The sequence below is a fragment of the Arachis hypogaea genome, chromosome 16 (assembly GCF_003086295.3).
Source record: "Arachis hypogaea cultivar Tifrunner chromosome 16, arahy.Tifrunner.gnm2.J5K5, whole genome shotgun sequence".
Classification (NCBI taxonomy): Eukaryota; Viridiplantae; Streptophyta; class Magnoliopsida; order Fabales; family Fabaceae; genus Arachis; species Arachis hypogaea.
In genome coordinates this window covers 32,905,262-32,923,792 of record NC_092051.1, presented here as the reverse complement: position 1 = coordinate 32,923,792, position 18,531 = coordinate 32,905,262, and the positions used below count along the sequence as shown (strand labels likewise).

The 18,531-nt window shown below is 36.1% G+C and overlaps 1 non-coding gene across 1 annotated transcript; it reads right to left on the bottom strand.

The window, feature by feature from the left end:
* Positions 1–5,421: 5,421 nt before the first annotated feature.
* Positions 5,422–5,529, bottom strand: LOC112760442 (small nucleolar RNA R71). Its single transcript, XR_003180883.1, has one exon. It is a non-coding gene; the product is annotated as a small nucleolar RNA R71 (small nucleolar RNA).
* Between the last annotated feature and the right edge of the window lie 13,002 nt (positions 5,530–18,531).

Genomic DNA, 18,531 nt, shown 5'->3' with positions numbered 1-18,531 from the left:
TCGGCTAATCAGCTGTCGGTTCTCGATCATGTCGGAATAGGATCCATTGATCCTTTTGCGTCTGTCACACGCCCCACAATCGCAAGTTTGAAGCTCGTCACAGTCATTCCTTCCCAGATCCTACTCAGAATACCACAGACAAGGTTTAGACATTTCGGATCTCAGGAATGGTTGCCATTAATTCTAGCCTATACCACGAAGGATCCAATCTTACATTAGAAACCCAAGAGATATGCATTCAAGCTTGTTTGCATGTAGAACGGAAGTGGTTGTCAGTCACGCGTTCATAGGTGAGAATGATGATGAGTGTCACGGATCATCACATTCATCAAGTTGAAGAACGAATGAATATCTTGGAGAAGAAATAAACTTGAGTTGAATAGAAAAATAATAGTACTTTGTATTAATTCATGAAGAACAGCAGAGCTCCACACCTTAATCTATGGTGTGTAGAAACTCCACCGTTGAAAATACATAAGAACAAATAGTGTAAGCATGGCCGAATGGCCAGCCTCAAAGGTCTAAGGACTAAACATCCCCAGATGTGTATAAATACAATAGCAAAAGGTCCTATTTATAGAAAACTAGTAGCCTAGGATTACAGAAATAGGTAATTAATGCAGAAATCTTCTTCCGGGCCCACTTGGTGTGTGCTTGGGCTGAGCATTGAAGCTTCTATATATAGAGACTTTTCTTGGAGTTAAACGCCAGCTTTTGTGCCAGTTTGGGCGTTTAACTCCAACTTTTGTGCTAGTTTTGGAGTTAAACGCCAGAATTCTTGAGCTGACCTGGAACGCCTGTTTAGGCCATCAAATCTCGGGCAAAGTATGGACTATTATATATTGCTGGAAAGCCCAGAATGTCTACTTTCCAACGCAATTAAGAGCGCGCCAATTGGGCCTTTGTAGCTCCAGAAAATCCACTTTGAGTGTAGGGAGATCAGAATCCAACAGCATCTGCAGTCCTTTTTCAGCCTCTAAATCAGATTTTTGCTCAAGTCCCTCAATTTCAGCCAAAAAATACCTGAAATCACAGAAAAACACACAAACTTATAGTAAAGTCCAGAAATATAATTTTTAAATAAAAACTAATAAAAATATAATAAAAACTAATTAAAATATACTAAAAACATACTAAAAATAATGCCAAAAAGCGTATAAATTATCCGCTCATCAATCGACCCTTACTCACGTAAGGTTTATTACTTGGACGACCCAGTGCACTTGCTGGTTAGTTGTGCGAAGTTGTGACAAAGAACTAAGATTATGAATGTGCGTATTAAGTTTTCAGCGCCGGTACCAAGGAATGAACGATCACAATTTCGTGCACCAAGTTTTTGGCGCCGTTGCCGGGGATTGTTCGAGTTTGGATAACTGACGGTTCATCTTGTTGCTTAGATTAGGTAATTTTATTTTAATTTTAAGCTTTTTGTTTTTGTTTTTATTTTCGAAAAAACTAAAATAAAAAAATTTAAAAATAAATTATTCTATGGCTTCAGATTTTTAAGAATGAATTATAGAGTTTCAAGATAACATGTTGAAGCCTGGCTGGCTGTATAGCCATGTCCAAATTCTTTTGGACTGAGGCTTCCTCTTCACATGCTTGAACTATGTATGCTGAAGCTTGGCTGGCCATTGGCCATGTCTAGTATTTTGGACCGAAGCTTTCACTGAAAGCTTGGCTAGCTAGTAAGCCATGTCTAATTCCTGGACCGGAGCTTTAGACTAACATTGCATGATTCCTGGAATTCTCATTAAAAATTTTGAAATCCTTATTTTTCATTTTCTAAATAATTTTCAAAAAATACCAAAAAAAAATTTAATAAAATCATAAAAACCAAAAATAATTGTGTTACTTGTTTGAGTATAGTGTCAATTCTTAAGTTTGGTGTCAATTGCATGTTTTTATAATTTTCTTTAATTTTCGAAAATTCATCATATGTTCTTCAAGTTGTTCTTCATGATCTCCTTTGTTTGATCTTTGCACTTTTATGTTTTGTGTCTTTTCTTGTTTTTCATATGCATTTTCAATTTGTTAGTGTCTAAACATTAAAAATTTTTAAGATTGGTGTCTTGCATGTTTTTCTTTTCTTAAAAATTTTCAAAAACATGTTCTTGATGTTCATCTTGACATTCAAAGTGTTCTTGGTGTTAATCTTGACATTCAAAGTGTTCTTGCATGCATTGTGTGTTTTGATTCACAATTTTCATGTTTTGAGTCTTTTTGTTGTTTTTCTATTTCTTCATTAAAAATTCAAAAATCAAAAAAATATCTTTCCCTTATTCTCTCATAAATTTTCAAAAATTTGAGTTGACTTTTTCAAAACTTTTTAAAATTTAGTTTTTTCTTATGAGTCAATTCAAATTTTCAATTTAAAAATCCTATCTTTTCAAAACTTTTTTTTAAAAATCAAATCTTTTTCAAATTTCTTCTTAATATTTTCGAAAATTTCAAAATGATTTTCAAAAATTCTTTTCTTATTTCCATTTTATATTTTCGAAATTAATGCTAACAATTAATATGATTGATTCTAAAATTTTTAGTTTGTTACTTGCCTAGTAAGAAAGGTTCAATCTTTAAATTTTAAAATCATATCTTTTTGTTTATTGTTAGTCAAGTAATCAACTTCAATTTTCAAAATCAACTCTTTTTAATTTCCAATTCAAATCTTTTTCAAAATGATTTTCAATCATATCTTTTTCAATGTCAATCACGTCTTTTTCAAAATCAATTTCAAAATCTTTTCTAACCTCTTATCTTTTCAAAATTTATTTTCAAATCTTTTTTCAAATTAATCCTATCTTTTTGTTTGATTCCTATCTTTTTCAAAATCACCTAACTAATTTTCCCTCTCTAATTTTCGAAAACTCTTCCCCACTTTTTCAAAATTCCTTTTTAATTAACTATTTGTTTTAAATTCTAATTTAATTTCATTTTATTTTTCTTTTTAAAACTTTCATATTTTTAACTTCAAATTTTAAATTAAAAACAAAAATATTTTTATTTTATTTTATTTTATTTTCAAATTCTTCCCTCTATCATCTCCTTCTATTTATTTATTTATCTACTAACACTTCTCTTCTACTCAAAAATTCGAACCCACTTTTCTCCCCTGTGTTCGAATTCTTATCTTTTCCTTCTTCCATTCTTCTCTTCTTACACTCATATAAGGAATCTCTATACTGTGACATAGAGGATTCCATATTTTCTTTTCTGTTCTCTTCTTTTTCATATGAGCTGGAATAGGGATAAGAACATTCTTGTTGAAGTTGATCCTGAACCTAAAAGGACTCTGAAGAGGAAGCTAAGGGAAGCTAAAGCACAACTCTCTGGAGAAAATCTGACAGAAATTTTTGAAAAAGAAGGAGACAAGGCCGAACCCAAAAACAATGCAAGAAAGATGCTTGGTGACTTCACTGCACCAAATTCCAACTTACATGGAAGAAGCATCTCAATCCCCGCCATTGGAGCAAACAATTTTGAGCTAAAGCCTCAATTAGTTTCTCTGATGCAACAGAATTGCAAGTTTCATGGACTTCCATCAAAAGATCCTTTTCAGTTCTTAACTAAATTCTTGCAGATCTATGATACTGTTAAGACCAATGGGGTTGATCCTGAGGTCTACAGGCTTATGCTTTTCCTGTTTGCTGTAAGAGACAGAGCTAGAATATGGTTGGACTCTCAACCTAAAGATAGCTTGAACTATTGGGAAAAGCTGGTCATGGCTTTCTTAGTCAAGTTCTTTCCTCCTCAAAAGCTTAGCAAGTGATGAGCGGATAATTTATACGCTTTTTGGCATTATTTTTACATAGTTTTTAGTATGATTTAGTTAGTTTTTAGCATATTTTTATTAGTTTTTAAATAAAATTCACATTTCTGGACTTTACTATGAGTTTGTGTGTTTTTCTGTGATTTCAGTTAATTTCTGGCTGAAATTGAGGGACTTGAGCAAAAATCAGATTCAGATGCTGAAGAAGGACTGCAGATGCTACTGGATTCTGACCTCCCTGCACTCAAAGTAGATTTTCTGGAGCTACAGAAGTTCACATGGCGTGCTCTCAATTGCGTTAGAAAGTAGACATCCAGGGCTTTCCAGCAATATATAATAGTCCATACTTTGCCCGAGTTTAGACGATGCAAACTGGCGTTCAACGCCAGCTCTCTGCCCTATTTTGGAGTTAAACGCCAGAAACAGGTTGCAAAGCAGAGTTAAACGCCAGAAACAGGTTATAAACTAGCGTTTAACTCCAAGGAAGACCTCTACACATGAAAGATTCAATGCTCAGCCCAAGCACACACCAAGTGGGCTCGAAAGTAGATTTCTGCATCATTTACTCATTTCTGTAAACCCTAGTAACTAGTTTAGTATAAATAGGACTTTTTACTACTGTATTTACATCTCTGGACGTTTAGTTCTTAGATCATGGAGGCTGGCCATTCGGCCATTCCTGGACCTTGTTCTTATGTATTTTCAACGGTAGAGTTTTTACACACCATAGATTAAGGTGTGGAGCTCTGCTGTTCCTCATGAATTAATGCAAAGTACTATTGATTTTCTATTCAATTCAAGCCTATTTCTTCTCTAAGATATTCATTCGCACACAAGAACATGATGAATGTGATGATTATGTGACGCTCATCATCATTCTCACTTATGAATGCGTGCCTGAAAAACACTTCCGTTCTACATATAAACAAGCTTAAATGCATATCTCTTAGCCTCCTGATTCACGATCAAAGTCTTCGTGGTATAGGCTAGAATTATTGGCGGCCATTCCTGAGGTCCGAAAAGTCTAAACCTTGTCTGTGATATTCCGAGTAGGATCTGGGAAGGGATGGCTGTGACGAGCTTCAAACTCGCGAGTGCTGGGCGTAGTGACAGACGCAAAAGGATTACTGAATCCTATTCCAGCAGGATCGAGAACCGACAGATGATTAACCATGCGATGACAGCGCATTTTGGACCATTTTCACTGAGAGGACGGGAAGTAGCCATTGACAACGGTGATGCCCTACATAAAGCTTGCCATGGAAAGGAGTATGAAGGATTGGATGAAAGCAGTAGGAAAGCGGAGATTCAGAAGGAACTAAGCATCTCTATACGCCTATCTGAAATTTTCACCAATGAATTACATAAGTATCTCTATCCTATTTTACATTTTATTTATCTTTTAATTATTAAAACTCTATAACCATTTGAATCCGCCTGACTGAGATTTATAAGGTGATCATAGCTTGCTTCAAACCGACAATCTCTGTGGGATCAACCCTTACTCACGTAAGGTTTATTACTTGGACGACCCAGTGCACTTGTTGGTTAGTTGTGCGAAGTTGTGACAAAGAATTAAGATTATGAACGTGCGTATAAAAGTTTTTGGCACCGTTACCAAGGAATGAACGATCACGATTTTGCATACCAGCAAGCTTAGAGTGGATGTTCAAACCTTCAAACAGAAAGAAGGTGAATCCCTCTATGAAGCTTGGGAGAGATACAAGTAACTGACCAAAAAGTGTCCTTCTGACATGCTTTCAAAATGGACCATCCTGGATATATTCTATGATGGTCTGTCAGAATGATCTAAGATGTCATTGGACCATTCTGCAGGTGGATCCATTCACCTAAAGAAAACGCCTGCAGAAGCTCAGGAACTCATTGACATGGTTGCAAATAACTAGTTTATGTACACTTCTGAAAGGAATCCTGTGAGTAATGGGACGCCTCAGAGGAAGGGAGTTCTTGAAATTGATACTCTGAATGCCATATTGGCTCAGAATAAAATATTGACTCAGCAAGTCAATATGATTTCTCAGAGTCTGAATGGATTGCAAGCTGCATCCAACAGTACTAAAGAAGCATCTTCTGAGGAAGAAGCTTATGATCCTGAGAACCCTACAATAGCAGAGGTGAATTACATGGGTGAAGCCTATGGAAACACCTATAATCCCTCATAGAGAAATCATCCAAATTTCTCATGGAAGGATCAACAAAAGCCTCAACAAGGCTTTAATAATGGTGGAAGAAACAGGTTTAGCAATAGCAAGCCTTTTCCATCATCCACTCAGCAACAGACAGAGAATTCTGAGCAGAATCCATCTAGCTTAGCAAATATAGTCTCTGATCTATCTAAGGCCACTCTAAGTTTCATGAATGAAACAAGGTTCTCCATCAGAAATTTGGAGGCACAAGTGGGCCAGCTGAGTAAAAGGGTCACTGAAACTCCTCCTAGTACTCTCCCAAGCAATACAGAAGAAAATCCAAAGAGAGAGTGCAAGGCCATTGATTTGACCATCATGGCCGAACCTACAAGGGAGGAGAGGGACATGAATCCCAATGAGGAAGACCTCATGGGACGTCATCTGAACACTAGAGGGTTCCTCAATGAGGACCTGAAGGAATCTGAGGCTCATACAGAGACCATAGAGATTCCATTCAACCTGTTTCTGCCCTTCATGAGCTCTGATGAGTATTCTTCCTCTGAAGAGGATGAAGACATTACTGAAGAGCAAGTTGCTAAGTACCTTGGTGCAATCATGAAGCTGAATGCCAAATTATTTGGTAATGAGACTTGGGAAGATGAACCTCCCTTGCTCACCAATGAACTGAATGCATTGGATAGGCAGAAATTACCTAAAAAGAAACAGGATCCTGGTAAATTCTTAATACTCTGTACCATAGGCACCATGACCTTTGAGAAGGCTCTGTGTGACCTGGGGTCAGGCATTAACCTTATGCCACTCTCTGTAATGGAGAAAATTGGGATCTTTGAGGTGTAAGCTGCCAGAATCTCATTAGAAATGGCAGACAACTCAAGAAAATAGGCTTATGGACTAGTAGAGGACGTGCTAGTAAGGGTTGAAGGCCTTTACATGCCTACTGATTTCATAATCCTAGACACTAGGAAGGATGAGGATGAATCCATCATCCTTGGAAAACCCTTCCTAGCCACAGCAAAAACTGTGATTGATGTGGACAGAGGAGAGTTGGTTCTTCAACTGAATGAGGACTACTTTGTATTTAAGACTCAAGGTTCTCCTTCTGTAACCATGGAGAGAAAGCATGAAAAGTTTCTCTCACTGCAGAGTCAACCAAAGCCCCCACAGTCAAACTCTAAGTTTGGTATTGGGAGGCCACAACCAAACTCTAAGTTTGGTGTTAAACCCCCACATTCAAACTCTAAGTTTGGTGTTGGGAGGTCCCAACAATGCTCTGAACATCTGTGAGACTCCATGAGAGCTCACTGTCAAGCTATTGACATTAAAGAAGCGCTTGTTGGGAGGCAACCCAATGTTATCTAATTATATCTATTTATTTTCCATTATTATTTTATGTTTTCTTTAGGTTGATGATCATATGAAGTCACAAAAACAACTGAAAAATAAAAAAACAGAATGAAAAGTAGCATCAAGCTAGCATTTAATGCCAGAAAGAAGCATCAAGCTGGCGTTAAACGCCAGAAACAAGCACCAGACTGGCGTTTAACGCCAGAACAGAGCATGGAATTGGCGTTAAATGCCAGAAACAAGCAGCAAGCTGGCGTTTAACGCCAGACATGCATTCTAAGGGCGTTATGCACGCCTAATTGGAGCAGGGATGCTAAGTCCTTGACCCCACTGGATCTGTAGACCCCGCAAGATCCCCACCTACCCCACCTCTTCTTCTCTCCTCTTCACACCTTTTCATAACTTTCTTCCCCAAATACCCTTCACCAATCACCTCCATACCTCTTTCCCAAATACCCTTAACCACTCACATCCATCCACTCTTTCTCATAAACCCCACCTACCTCCAAAATTCAAATTCTTTTCCCTTCCAAACCCAACCCTAATGGCCGAAACCTACCCTTCCCCCCACCCCTATATAAACCCCTCAACACTACTCCATTTTCACACATTACAACCACCACTTCTCCCCCTTGGCCGAATACACTCTCTCCCTCTATCTCCTTCATTTTCTTCTTCTTCTACTACTTTCTTTCTTCTTTTGCTCGAGGACGAGCAAACCTTTTAAGTTGGGTGTGGTAAAAGCATTGCTTTTTGTTTTTCCATAACCATCAATGGCAACTAAGGCCAGAGAAACCTCAAGAAAGAGGAAAGGGAAGGCAATTGCTTCCACCTCTGAGTCATGGAAGATGGAGAGATTCATCTCAAAGGTCCATCAAGACCACTTCTATGAAGTTGTGGCCAAGAAAAAGGTAATCCCTGAGGTCCTTTTTAAGCTTAAAAAGAATGAATATCCGGAGATCCGACAAGAGATTAGAAGAAGAGGATGGGAAGTTCTCTCTAATCCTATTCAACAAGTCGGGATCTTAATGGTTCAAGAGTTCTATGCAAACGCATGGATCACTAGGAACCATGATCAAAGTATGAACCCGAATCCAAAGAATTGGCTTACCATAGTTCGGGGGAAATACTTAGATTTCAGTCCGGAAAATGTAAGGTTGGCGTTCAACTTGCCAATGATGCAAGAAAACGCACGCCCCTACACTAGAAGGGTCAACTTTGATCAAAGGTTGGACCAAGTCCTCATGGACATATGGGTGGAAGGAGCTCAATGGAAAGTTGACTCAAGAGGCAAGCCGGTTCAATTGAGAAGACCAGACCTTAAGCCTGTAGCTAGAGGATGGTTGGAGTTCATCCAACGCTCAATTATTCCTACTAGCAACCGGTTTGAAGTTACTGTAGACTGGGCCATCATGATCCATAGTATCATGATTGGGGAGGAAGTGGAAGTTCATGAGATTATACCTCAAGAACTTTACAAGGTGGCTGACAAGTCCTCCACTTTGGCAAGGTTAGCCTTTCCTCACCTCATTTGCCACCTCTGTAATTCGGCTGGAATTGACACAGAGGGAGACATCCTCATTGATGAGGACAAGCCCATCACTAAGAAAAGGATGGAGCAAACAAGAGATCATGGACCTCAACAAGAGCATGAGGAAATTCCTCACCATGAAATCCCTGAGATACCTCAAGGGATGCACTTTCCTCCACAAAACTATTGGGAGCAAATCAACACTTCCCTAGGAGAATTAAGTTCCAACATGGGACAACTAAGGATGGAACACCAAGAGCACTCCATCATTCTCCATGAGATTAGAGAAGATCAAAGAGCTATGAGGGAGGAGCAACAAAGACAAGGAAGAGACATAGAGGAGCTCAAGAGCACCATTGGTTCTTCAAGAAGAGAAAGACGCCACCCTCACTAAGGTGGACTCGTTCCTTAATCTCCTTGTTCTTATTTTCCTGTTTTTCGGTTTTTGAGCCTTATGTTTTATTTATGTTTGTGTCTTTACTATATGATCATTAGTGTTTAAGTGTCTATGTCTTAAAGCTATGAATGTCCTATGAATCCATCACCTCTCTTAAATGAAAAATGCTTTTAATCACAAAAGAACAAGAAGTACATGATTTCGAATTCATCCTTGAAACTAGTTTAATTATTTTGATGTGGTGACAATACTTTTTGTTTTCTGAATGAATGCTTGAACAGTGCATATGTCTTTTGAATTTGTTGTTTATGAATGTTAAAATTGTTGGCTCTTGAAAGAATGATGAAAAAGGAGAAATGTTATTTGATGATATGAAAAATCATAAAAATAATTCTTGAAGCAAGAAAAAGCAGCGAATAGAGAAAAGCTTACAAAAAAAATAAAAGAAAATTGGCGAAAAAAATAAAAGAAAGAAAAAGAAAAAAAGCAAGCAGAAAAAGCCAAGAGCTCTTTAAACCAAAAGGCAAGAGCAAAAAGCCAGTAACCCTTTAAACCAAAAGTCAAGGGTAATAGAAAGAATCCAAGGCTTTGAGCATCAATGGATAGGAGGGCCCAAAGGAATAAAATCCTGGCCTAAGCGGCTAAACCAAGCTGTCCCTAACTATGTGCTTGTGGCATGAAGGTGTCAAGCCAAAAGCTTGAGACTGAGCGGTTAAAGTCGAGGTCCAAAGCAAAAACAGAGTGTGCTTAAGAACCCTGGACACCTCTAATTGGGGACTTTAGCAAAGCTGAGTCACAATCTGAAAAGGTTCACCCAATTATGTGTCTGTGGCATTCATGTGTGCGGTGGTAATACTGGAAAACAAAGTGCTTAGGGCCACGACCAAGACTCATAAAGTAGCTGTGTTCAAGAATCAGCATACTGAACTAGAAGAATCAATAACACTATCTGAATTCTGACTTCCTATAGATGCCAATCATTCTGAACTTCAAAGGATAAAGTGAGATGCCAAAAATGTTCAGAGGCAAAAAGCTACTAGTCCCGCTCATCTAATTGGAGCTAAGTTTCATTGATATTTGGAATTTATAGTATATTCTCTTCTTTTTATCCTATTTAATTTTCAGTTGCTTGGGGACAAGCAACAATGTAAGTTTGGTGTTGTGATGAGCGGATAATTTATACGCTTTTTGGCACTGTTTTTACATAGTTTTTAGTATGATTTAGTTAGTTTTTAGTATATTTTTATTAGTTTTTAAATAAAAATCATATTTCTGGACTTTACTATGAGTTTCTGTATTTTTCTATGATTTCAGGTAATTTCTGGCTGAAATTTAGGGACTTGGGCAAAAATCAGATTTAGACGCTAAAGAAGAACTGCAGATGCTGTTGGATTCTGACCTCCCTGCACTCAAAGTGGATTTTCTGGAGCTTCAGAAGTCCAAATAGCGCGCTCTCAATTGTGTTGGAAAGTAGACATCCAGGGATTTCCAGAAATATATAATAGTCCATACTTTGCCGGATTTTAGATGACGCAAACTGGCGTTCAACGCCAGCTTTCTACCCTATTCTGGAGTTAAACGCCAGAAACAGGTTGCAAAGCAGAGTTAAATGCCAGAAACAGGTTACAAACTGGCGTTTAACTCCAAGGAATACCTCTACATGTGAAAGCTTCAATGCTCAGCCCAAGCACACACCAAGTGGGCCCAAAAGTAGATTTCTGTATCATTTACTCATTTCTGTAAACCCTAGTTACTAGTTTAGTATAAAAACTACTTTTAGTGATTTATTTCACATCTTTTGATCATTTTTAGATCTCTAGACCTCCATGGGAGGCTGGCCACTCGGCCATGTCTACCCTATTTTCACTTATGCATTTTCAACGGTGGAGTTTCTACACCACAAAGATTAAGGTGTGGAGCTCTGCTGTTCCTCATGAATTAATGCAAAGTACTACTGCTTTTCTATTCAATTCAAGCTTATTCTTATTCTAAGATATTCATTCGCACCCAAGAACATGATGAATGTGATGATTATGTGACGCTCATCACCATTCTCACTTATGAACGCATGCCTGACAAACACTTCCATTCTACTTGAAAGGCAAGCTTGAATGCATATCTCTTAGCCTCCTGATTTATGATCAGAGTCTTCGTGGTATAGGCTAGAATTATTGGCGGCCATTCTTGAGATCCAGAAAGTCTAAACCTTGTCTGTGGTATTCCGAGTAGGATCTGGGAAGGGATGACTGTGACGAGCTTCAAACTTGCGAGTGTTGGGCGTAGTGACAGACGCAAAAGGATCAATGGATCCTATTCCAACATGATCGAGAACCGACAGATGATTAGCCGTGCGGTGACAGCGTATTTGGACCATTTTCACTGAGAGGACGGGATGTAGCCATTGACAACGGTGATGCCCAATATACAGCTTGCCATGGAAAGGAGTATGAATGATTGGATAAAAGCAGTAGGAAAGCAGAGGTTCAGAAGGAATAAAAGCATTGCCATACGCTTATCTAAAATTCTCACCAATGAATTACATAAGTATTTCTATCCTATTTTATATTTTAATTATATTTTAATTATCAAATCTCCATAACCAATTGAATCTTCCTGACTGAGATTTACAAGGTGACCATAGCTTGCTTCAAACCGAAAATCTCCATGGGATCGACCCTTACTCACGTAAGGTTTATTACTTGGACGACGCAGTGCACTTGCTGGTTAGTTGTGCAAAGTTGTGACAAAGAACTAAGATTATGAACGTGCGTATTAAGTTTTCAACACCGGTACCAAGGAATGAACGATCACAATTTCGTGCACCATGTATGTCAACTAAGTGTGGGAAAATGTGGGAACTTTGATTGATGAGAATGTGTTTTGTTTTTATTGACAAATATTGAGAAAAGAAAAAAGAAAAACACATTCTCAATATTTGTCATATGCATTGATATATCCCAAATATTTGTCATAATATATCCCATATGCATTGATATATTATGCTTTCATTTATATAAAAAAGAAAAGAAAAAGAAAAAGAAAAAAAAAGGTGCCTCCAAAGATGAAATAAATGAATAGGGGATAAAATCACCCCAATGTTAAGTTCAATAAAAAGATCAATGCATATGTGGTGGAATTAGAATTGATACATGAGTTTGTGAAATTATGCAAAAGTGAGATTTTGGATGGCTAAGCTTGATTTGAGAATTGTATAGAGAGTAAGTATGTGTTAGGTGAGAACTCAAGTTAGTCAAAGATTCAAATGATAGCTCACTTGGCCATACATATATCCTCACCCTTACCTTAGCCCCATTACAACCTTGAAAAGCCCTCATGAAGTTTGCATTTATATACTAAATATTTGTTGATTGGTTAGATGAAGAACAAGTTTTAGAAAGCATGACTAGAGGAGATTCGAGTGGATTAACCCCAAACACTTGAGCGATTAGAGTGCATATACACTTCAAGTGAGGGTTCGGTGCTCTTTTATGTGTTCCCAGCTTTCATTAACCCCAAAAACACAGACTAGATGCAGGGGGCAAGCTGAGACAGAACAGACATTCACTTTCACTTAGTTTTAGATTTTAGTTTTAAATTTTAGAGAAAAAACACCACTTCTCCTAGGTTCTTAGTGTTCTTATTTGTTTTGGCTTTTGATTGGATATTGAGGGAGCTGATACTACCTTCAATTGAAGTCTTCATCGTTATAGTTTGCCTTTCTATCACTCTACTCTTTTGTTTCCATTTAATTGCTTGTGGCCAGATTTGGATATTGTTAATTTTGAATTTATTAATGTAATGAACTATTTTTATATTTAATTCCCTTACTTGTTTGATTTCTTTCAATTAATTATCAGCTCCAAATTTGCTTTTATTAATTTAATTTTAATTACCATGTCTTCTATCCACTCCCTTTACATGTTTGTGAAAATGTCATTCATGTTAATGGAGTAAAACTCCTAACTTGGCTTTGGAGTTGATTAATTGGAAACCCCTGAGTTGGAATACTCAAGAATTAATTTGTAATTCAAAATTGCTGGCTAACTCAATTTTCACTAACTCTAATCCTTCCCTGTGAAGTGATTAGGACTTGTGAATCAGAGTTGGTGTTACCTACTTGACTTTCCTTTATTAGTTAGAGGATCACTAAGTGGAAGCAATAACATTTTACTATTATACCTAGGAAGGTCAACAAGGATAGAAACTCCAATTAATCTTCTCCTAGCCAAGGCCTTTTATTTCAATTATATAACATCTCTTGTTACTGTTCATTACTTTAATTTCCCAATTATTTATTTTTCTCATTCTCAATTTCAAAAATACTCAGAAAATTCCTAACCAATAAATTGCTCCTTGTGTCAACTCTTTGGGAAACGACCTGGAAATTCTACTCCCAGTTATTTAATCTTAATTGTGACACAAATTAAATTGGTAGTGGAAATTTCGTCGGTTAAGGCTGTACTGACAACGCTACTTTTATTAAAATTTCTTAACCAGCACTTTTTTCCACCCATCAGAAGCTTGCTAGGATTTATGTGAAAAATTAAAGGCACGCTACCACATTTTTTATCTATTGCAACATATTTTTAAGATAACACTTTAAAAGAGTTGCCTAAAATAAAAATAGACAACACTTTATACTAATTGCTAGTAAATAGAGCTATTACAACATATTTTTAACCAACATATTATAAATGATGTCTTAGATAAATTAAAAGACACTTAACAAGCGTTGCTCTATCAAATATATAAAGAAAATTATTATAAAGTCAATAGGTTAAATTTTATAAGTGTTGTCTTTAAATTTATTTTAAAATTTGCCTTCTAAGTGTTGCCTAAAATTTTTAATACCTCTCTCAGAAATAAATCTTATAATTGGTATAGCTTTGCTTCCCAGTTTTCAGTTTTCCATCGATTTTGAAATAAAACGAATTCAACTTAACAAGAAATAATAGAAGTATTTCTCAAACGAGAACGAGCAAGGATAGGGGCTAGGTTTAGGGTTTTACATTATGTTGGAAAAAGTGAGCACGGCGATGGGGAGAGACACAGAGAGTGACGAAGAGAACGAGAGAAAGGGAGATCCACCATCAAAGGAGGAAGAAGAGAAAGATGGAGAAGGCGACAATGGATAGAGAAGTTGCCACCACTGCTTCTTGCACCTCTAGAGCTATCTCTGCCTTGCGCTGCTGTTGCCGTTTCTACCTTGCGCTGCCGGATCCACCGCTGATGTAATCCATCTTCTTTGTCTTGTGCTGCCTGAGCCATCTCTGGTCATTGTCGGCTCGTCAATGCCTCACATCCTCGCTGCTCTGCTTGAGCCGTCTCTGTTGTAATCCTCACTGCTCGCTGCAATCATGTCTCAGGTTAGGGTTTTTTCTCTTCTGTAATCTTTGGAAGCTAATTATATTCTCAGATTGGGGAAATTGAGGAATGTGTTTAGCATGTATATATGTTCTTTGAGAGGGTCAAGTGTATGTGCTTATTGAATATGCTTTTTCGAGTCGCTAGCAGATAATGCTATGCTTTGAGGTTCAAGGCCTCAACATGTTCAGAAATAACTGTATGTACTGCGTATTTTTTCTTTTCTTTCTATTTTTACTTTCATCATCATGATGTGCGTCTTTTCTGAGTTTCTTGTGCTGAATTTTCAGTGTTTTCCCTAGCTTGTGGTTAGTACGGGCAACCGCAGAAGCTTTCAAAGTCGCTGATGCTCCTGCCAAGGTTTTCTTTCTTCTGATGGAAAACAATGAGGAGATTCTTCTATTTTGCACACAGATTCTCCAGTTCCAGGCTCAGTGGTATTAATTTCTTAAATTCAAGCTAAGTGATATACATATAGTGGTCTAATCTTTTTGGCAATTAACTTAATTGAACATAACTTGCATAAAAATGTATTGCTTTTCTAATGTAATAGTATAGCTTTAAGATAGTACTGTTATAGTGAAGAGATTTTATGCATCTCAATAGTAAAAACTACGCTTCATTAATATATGTGCAGATTACTTGTGGTAGCAGCTGAGGTAATAAGTGGATACGCTATCCTTTGCCTTCCCTTCTTATATATTTTAATGTTTGCATTGTTCGGCCACATGCTCTGGAACCAAAGTTTTATACTTATGATCCTTAATATAGTAATATACTAACTAACTAAATGTCAAGTTTCACCTTTCAGTGATTTCAAAAGACAATAATTTGCTATATTTATAGGCATGTCTATATTGTGTCAAGTTATTTTCAATTTAGTGTATACAATGATTAACAATAGATACAAAAATGAATAAAGTTCTATATATATGTATATGCAGGTCTATATTGTGTATATGGGGAAAAAGAAGAAGAATAATTGGGATGAAATCTCCACACAATCATTGCATCATTTCTTGCTCCTAGAGGTTCGTGAGAGATTATATAAACTTATGTACCTATTAATTGTTAACAAATTTGCTTTCATTATTCAATATATTGGCATAAAAAATTATTTGCTTGTAACCATTAAAGATGCTGTTTGATATTTAAGTTAACTTAAACTTGGTAACGATTAAGAAAGTGCAGTTGTAAATGCAATTGTGCCGCTTTTAAAATATGAATAAGTATATAGCTAAAATTTTACTTATTTATGTAATTATTTATTTTAACATCTCAAATTATTGTTTTGTTGAATAGCTGAAGAGCCAGGAGAATTATTCTTACATGGTGGTTATATCTACTAATTCTTCTCCTTCCTATATAAGGGTTCAGATCAGTATTTCTTTTGGGGGTAAGCAAGTTTTACTTTCATGCTTTTCTTCATCTAATGTATTCACTTATTTTTCTATGCATATTTAGAATTGGTGTAAATTATTAGAGTTAATTAGTGGGTTGAAGAACATGTCTCAGTTTATAAAAAAAATATTTTCATAAATATATTTAATAAAAATGTAGTGCCACTGCCACCTAAAGAGGGTTTTGTCACTCATCCTTACAAGAGCTCAAGGTAACTAATAATAATAAATAGCATCCTTGTAATTATTTTTAATATGTAATTAGTCTTGCTTTATTTGTGTTATTTTGTGCATGATTCAAAAAAATTTATTAAAAGTTTAATTTATATATGAAAGTTAGTTAATCAAATAGTATTGGCTGCAAATTCAAAGAAATTAAAGCACTAATTAGTTGAATTGCTGATACACGTGGCAGAAAAGTATGACAAAAAAGACAAAAGGTATTGGGATGTCTTCTACAAGTGCCACAAGGACAAGGTATAGGGTTGTTTGTTTATTATGTTTTATTTAGTTGATATTGGGTAAAATATTATATTTTAATTAGTATTAGTTATAAGCATTTTTTGCCATTGGTTTCATTGTTTTCGGAATTATAAGCATTTCAGAGCCCAAGGGTACCTGGTTCGCACCACCATTGGTTTCGTTGTTTTTGGAATTATAAGCATTTCCACTCATGTCCATTCCTGTCATGGCTTGCAAGTGAGCCTTCTATTACTTTTTATTATTATTAGTTTTGTTATTGCTAGGAGTAGTATCTGGGATTTTCTTTCGAAAAAAATGTGGATATTTTTACAAATTGAGTTAGGAAATTAGAAAAAAATGTTGCAAGCTTGTTATTTTGTACATCGAGCGCTTATGGGTTATACTTTTATAAATAATATATACAGCTTTACACTAATTTTGATAAGTTTTTCTGTTGACTTCCTTTTTTTTTGCTGAGCATTTTTTTAGGCTTCTCAATTGCTTCTTTGATGTTTGACTATTTTTTATTCTTTCTCTGTGTTTACTTAGTTTTCAATGGATTTTGGTCAACTTAGCTTCTTTTTAAAACAAAAAATAGAAATCTTGGTTTATGATGATTTCTTTTGTTGAAATCCATGATGAGTTGATGAGAATTGACTAAGGTAGGGTTCTTATTAGAAGATTAGAAATTTGGGAAGAAAAGGTAAAAAGTGTTATCACTATAAGGGTGGCATGCTACTAGGAGAAGCCTCTGATTAAAGATAAGAAACTATGTATTAAAAGAGAGGTTTTCTAATTAAAGTGTTATCACTATAAGGGTGGCATGCTGGTTTCTACTTTTGAAAATTTTGTTCTCTTAGACAAATCATGATGGCCTTCACTAGATTCTTGCAGAAACTATTTTTGTGTGTCATTATCTCAATTGTTATATCTCTTTGTCTCCATCTCTATGATCTCTCTTTACACAATGTAAGCACTTTTCATAGGATAAGAATTTGAGTTACTTGAGAATTTGATAAGAATTTGTATATCTAGTGTCATTCTTCTAATTTGATGCCTTGGATTTATAGATTAGTTCGCAAGAGGGTATTGAAACAACGAAACTTGCTTCGGATATTGCTGATATTTCCATAAAAGAAAAATCCTCAAGTTCTCCCACTACTAGTAGTAATCAAGATGGTGGTTTCTTGTGGAAGGATGGTTTTACAAATAATTCGAACTCTATAAAGGAGGACAATGTTAGTTCTTTGTCTTTCACCGTAACCAGTGCGACTTCATGTCAGCCGAATGAATTGAACAAGAAATTAGTTATGAGTGATGGGATGAATTCGATTCAGAGGTCTTCAGAACTGAAGAGTCTTGTTGCAAAGCCGGCAGCTCAGATCAATGTTCCTTTTGAAAAAGGATATAGTCAAATGGATTGGCTTAAGCTTACTCGGACACATCCTGACCTTGCAAGTTCTCTTACTTAATCTATTGCCTTAGTTTTTTATTTAAAAAATGACTCTACTTAATTAGTTGTAGCTTTGAATGATAAGAATACATGAAGCTTATGGTTGATTATTGTAGCTGAATTTAAAATAAGTTGCAGAACAACTGCTGCAAATTTCTGATTAGTGTAGCTATTGGCTTAATCCTTTGAGCGAGAGACACAGCGAGTAAAACATAGATTGTTCAACATAAAATTTACCTATGCTTTCGATCATTGATCACTGTTTATTGGTAAAGGAATAGCATGCTACTTTCTAGACAATAATTCTTCTTTTATTTTTCCAGTCATCTATATATAGAGGGTGATAAACCACTATTGTGTGATTTATCTTGTGCTAATTTGAGTGGTTTTTATCAACTCTTTACTCACTTATTCATACTAATTTCATGATTTTACAATTCCTTCCTAATTATGCTCTATGATTGAAAACCTGCTTCCTGAGCCGTTAAATTGTGTATTCTTAATGTCCTCTCATACCATTCGATGCCATGATCTGCGTGTTCAGTATTTTCAGGCATTACAGGACAAGGAATGGCTTAGAGGATGGAGAGGAAGCTTGCAAAAATGGAAGGAGTACAAGAAATAAAGGAGAAAACCAGCGAGA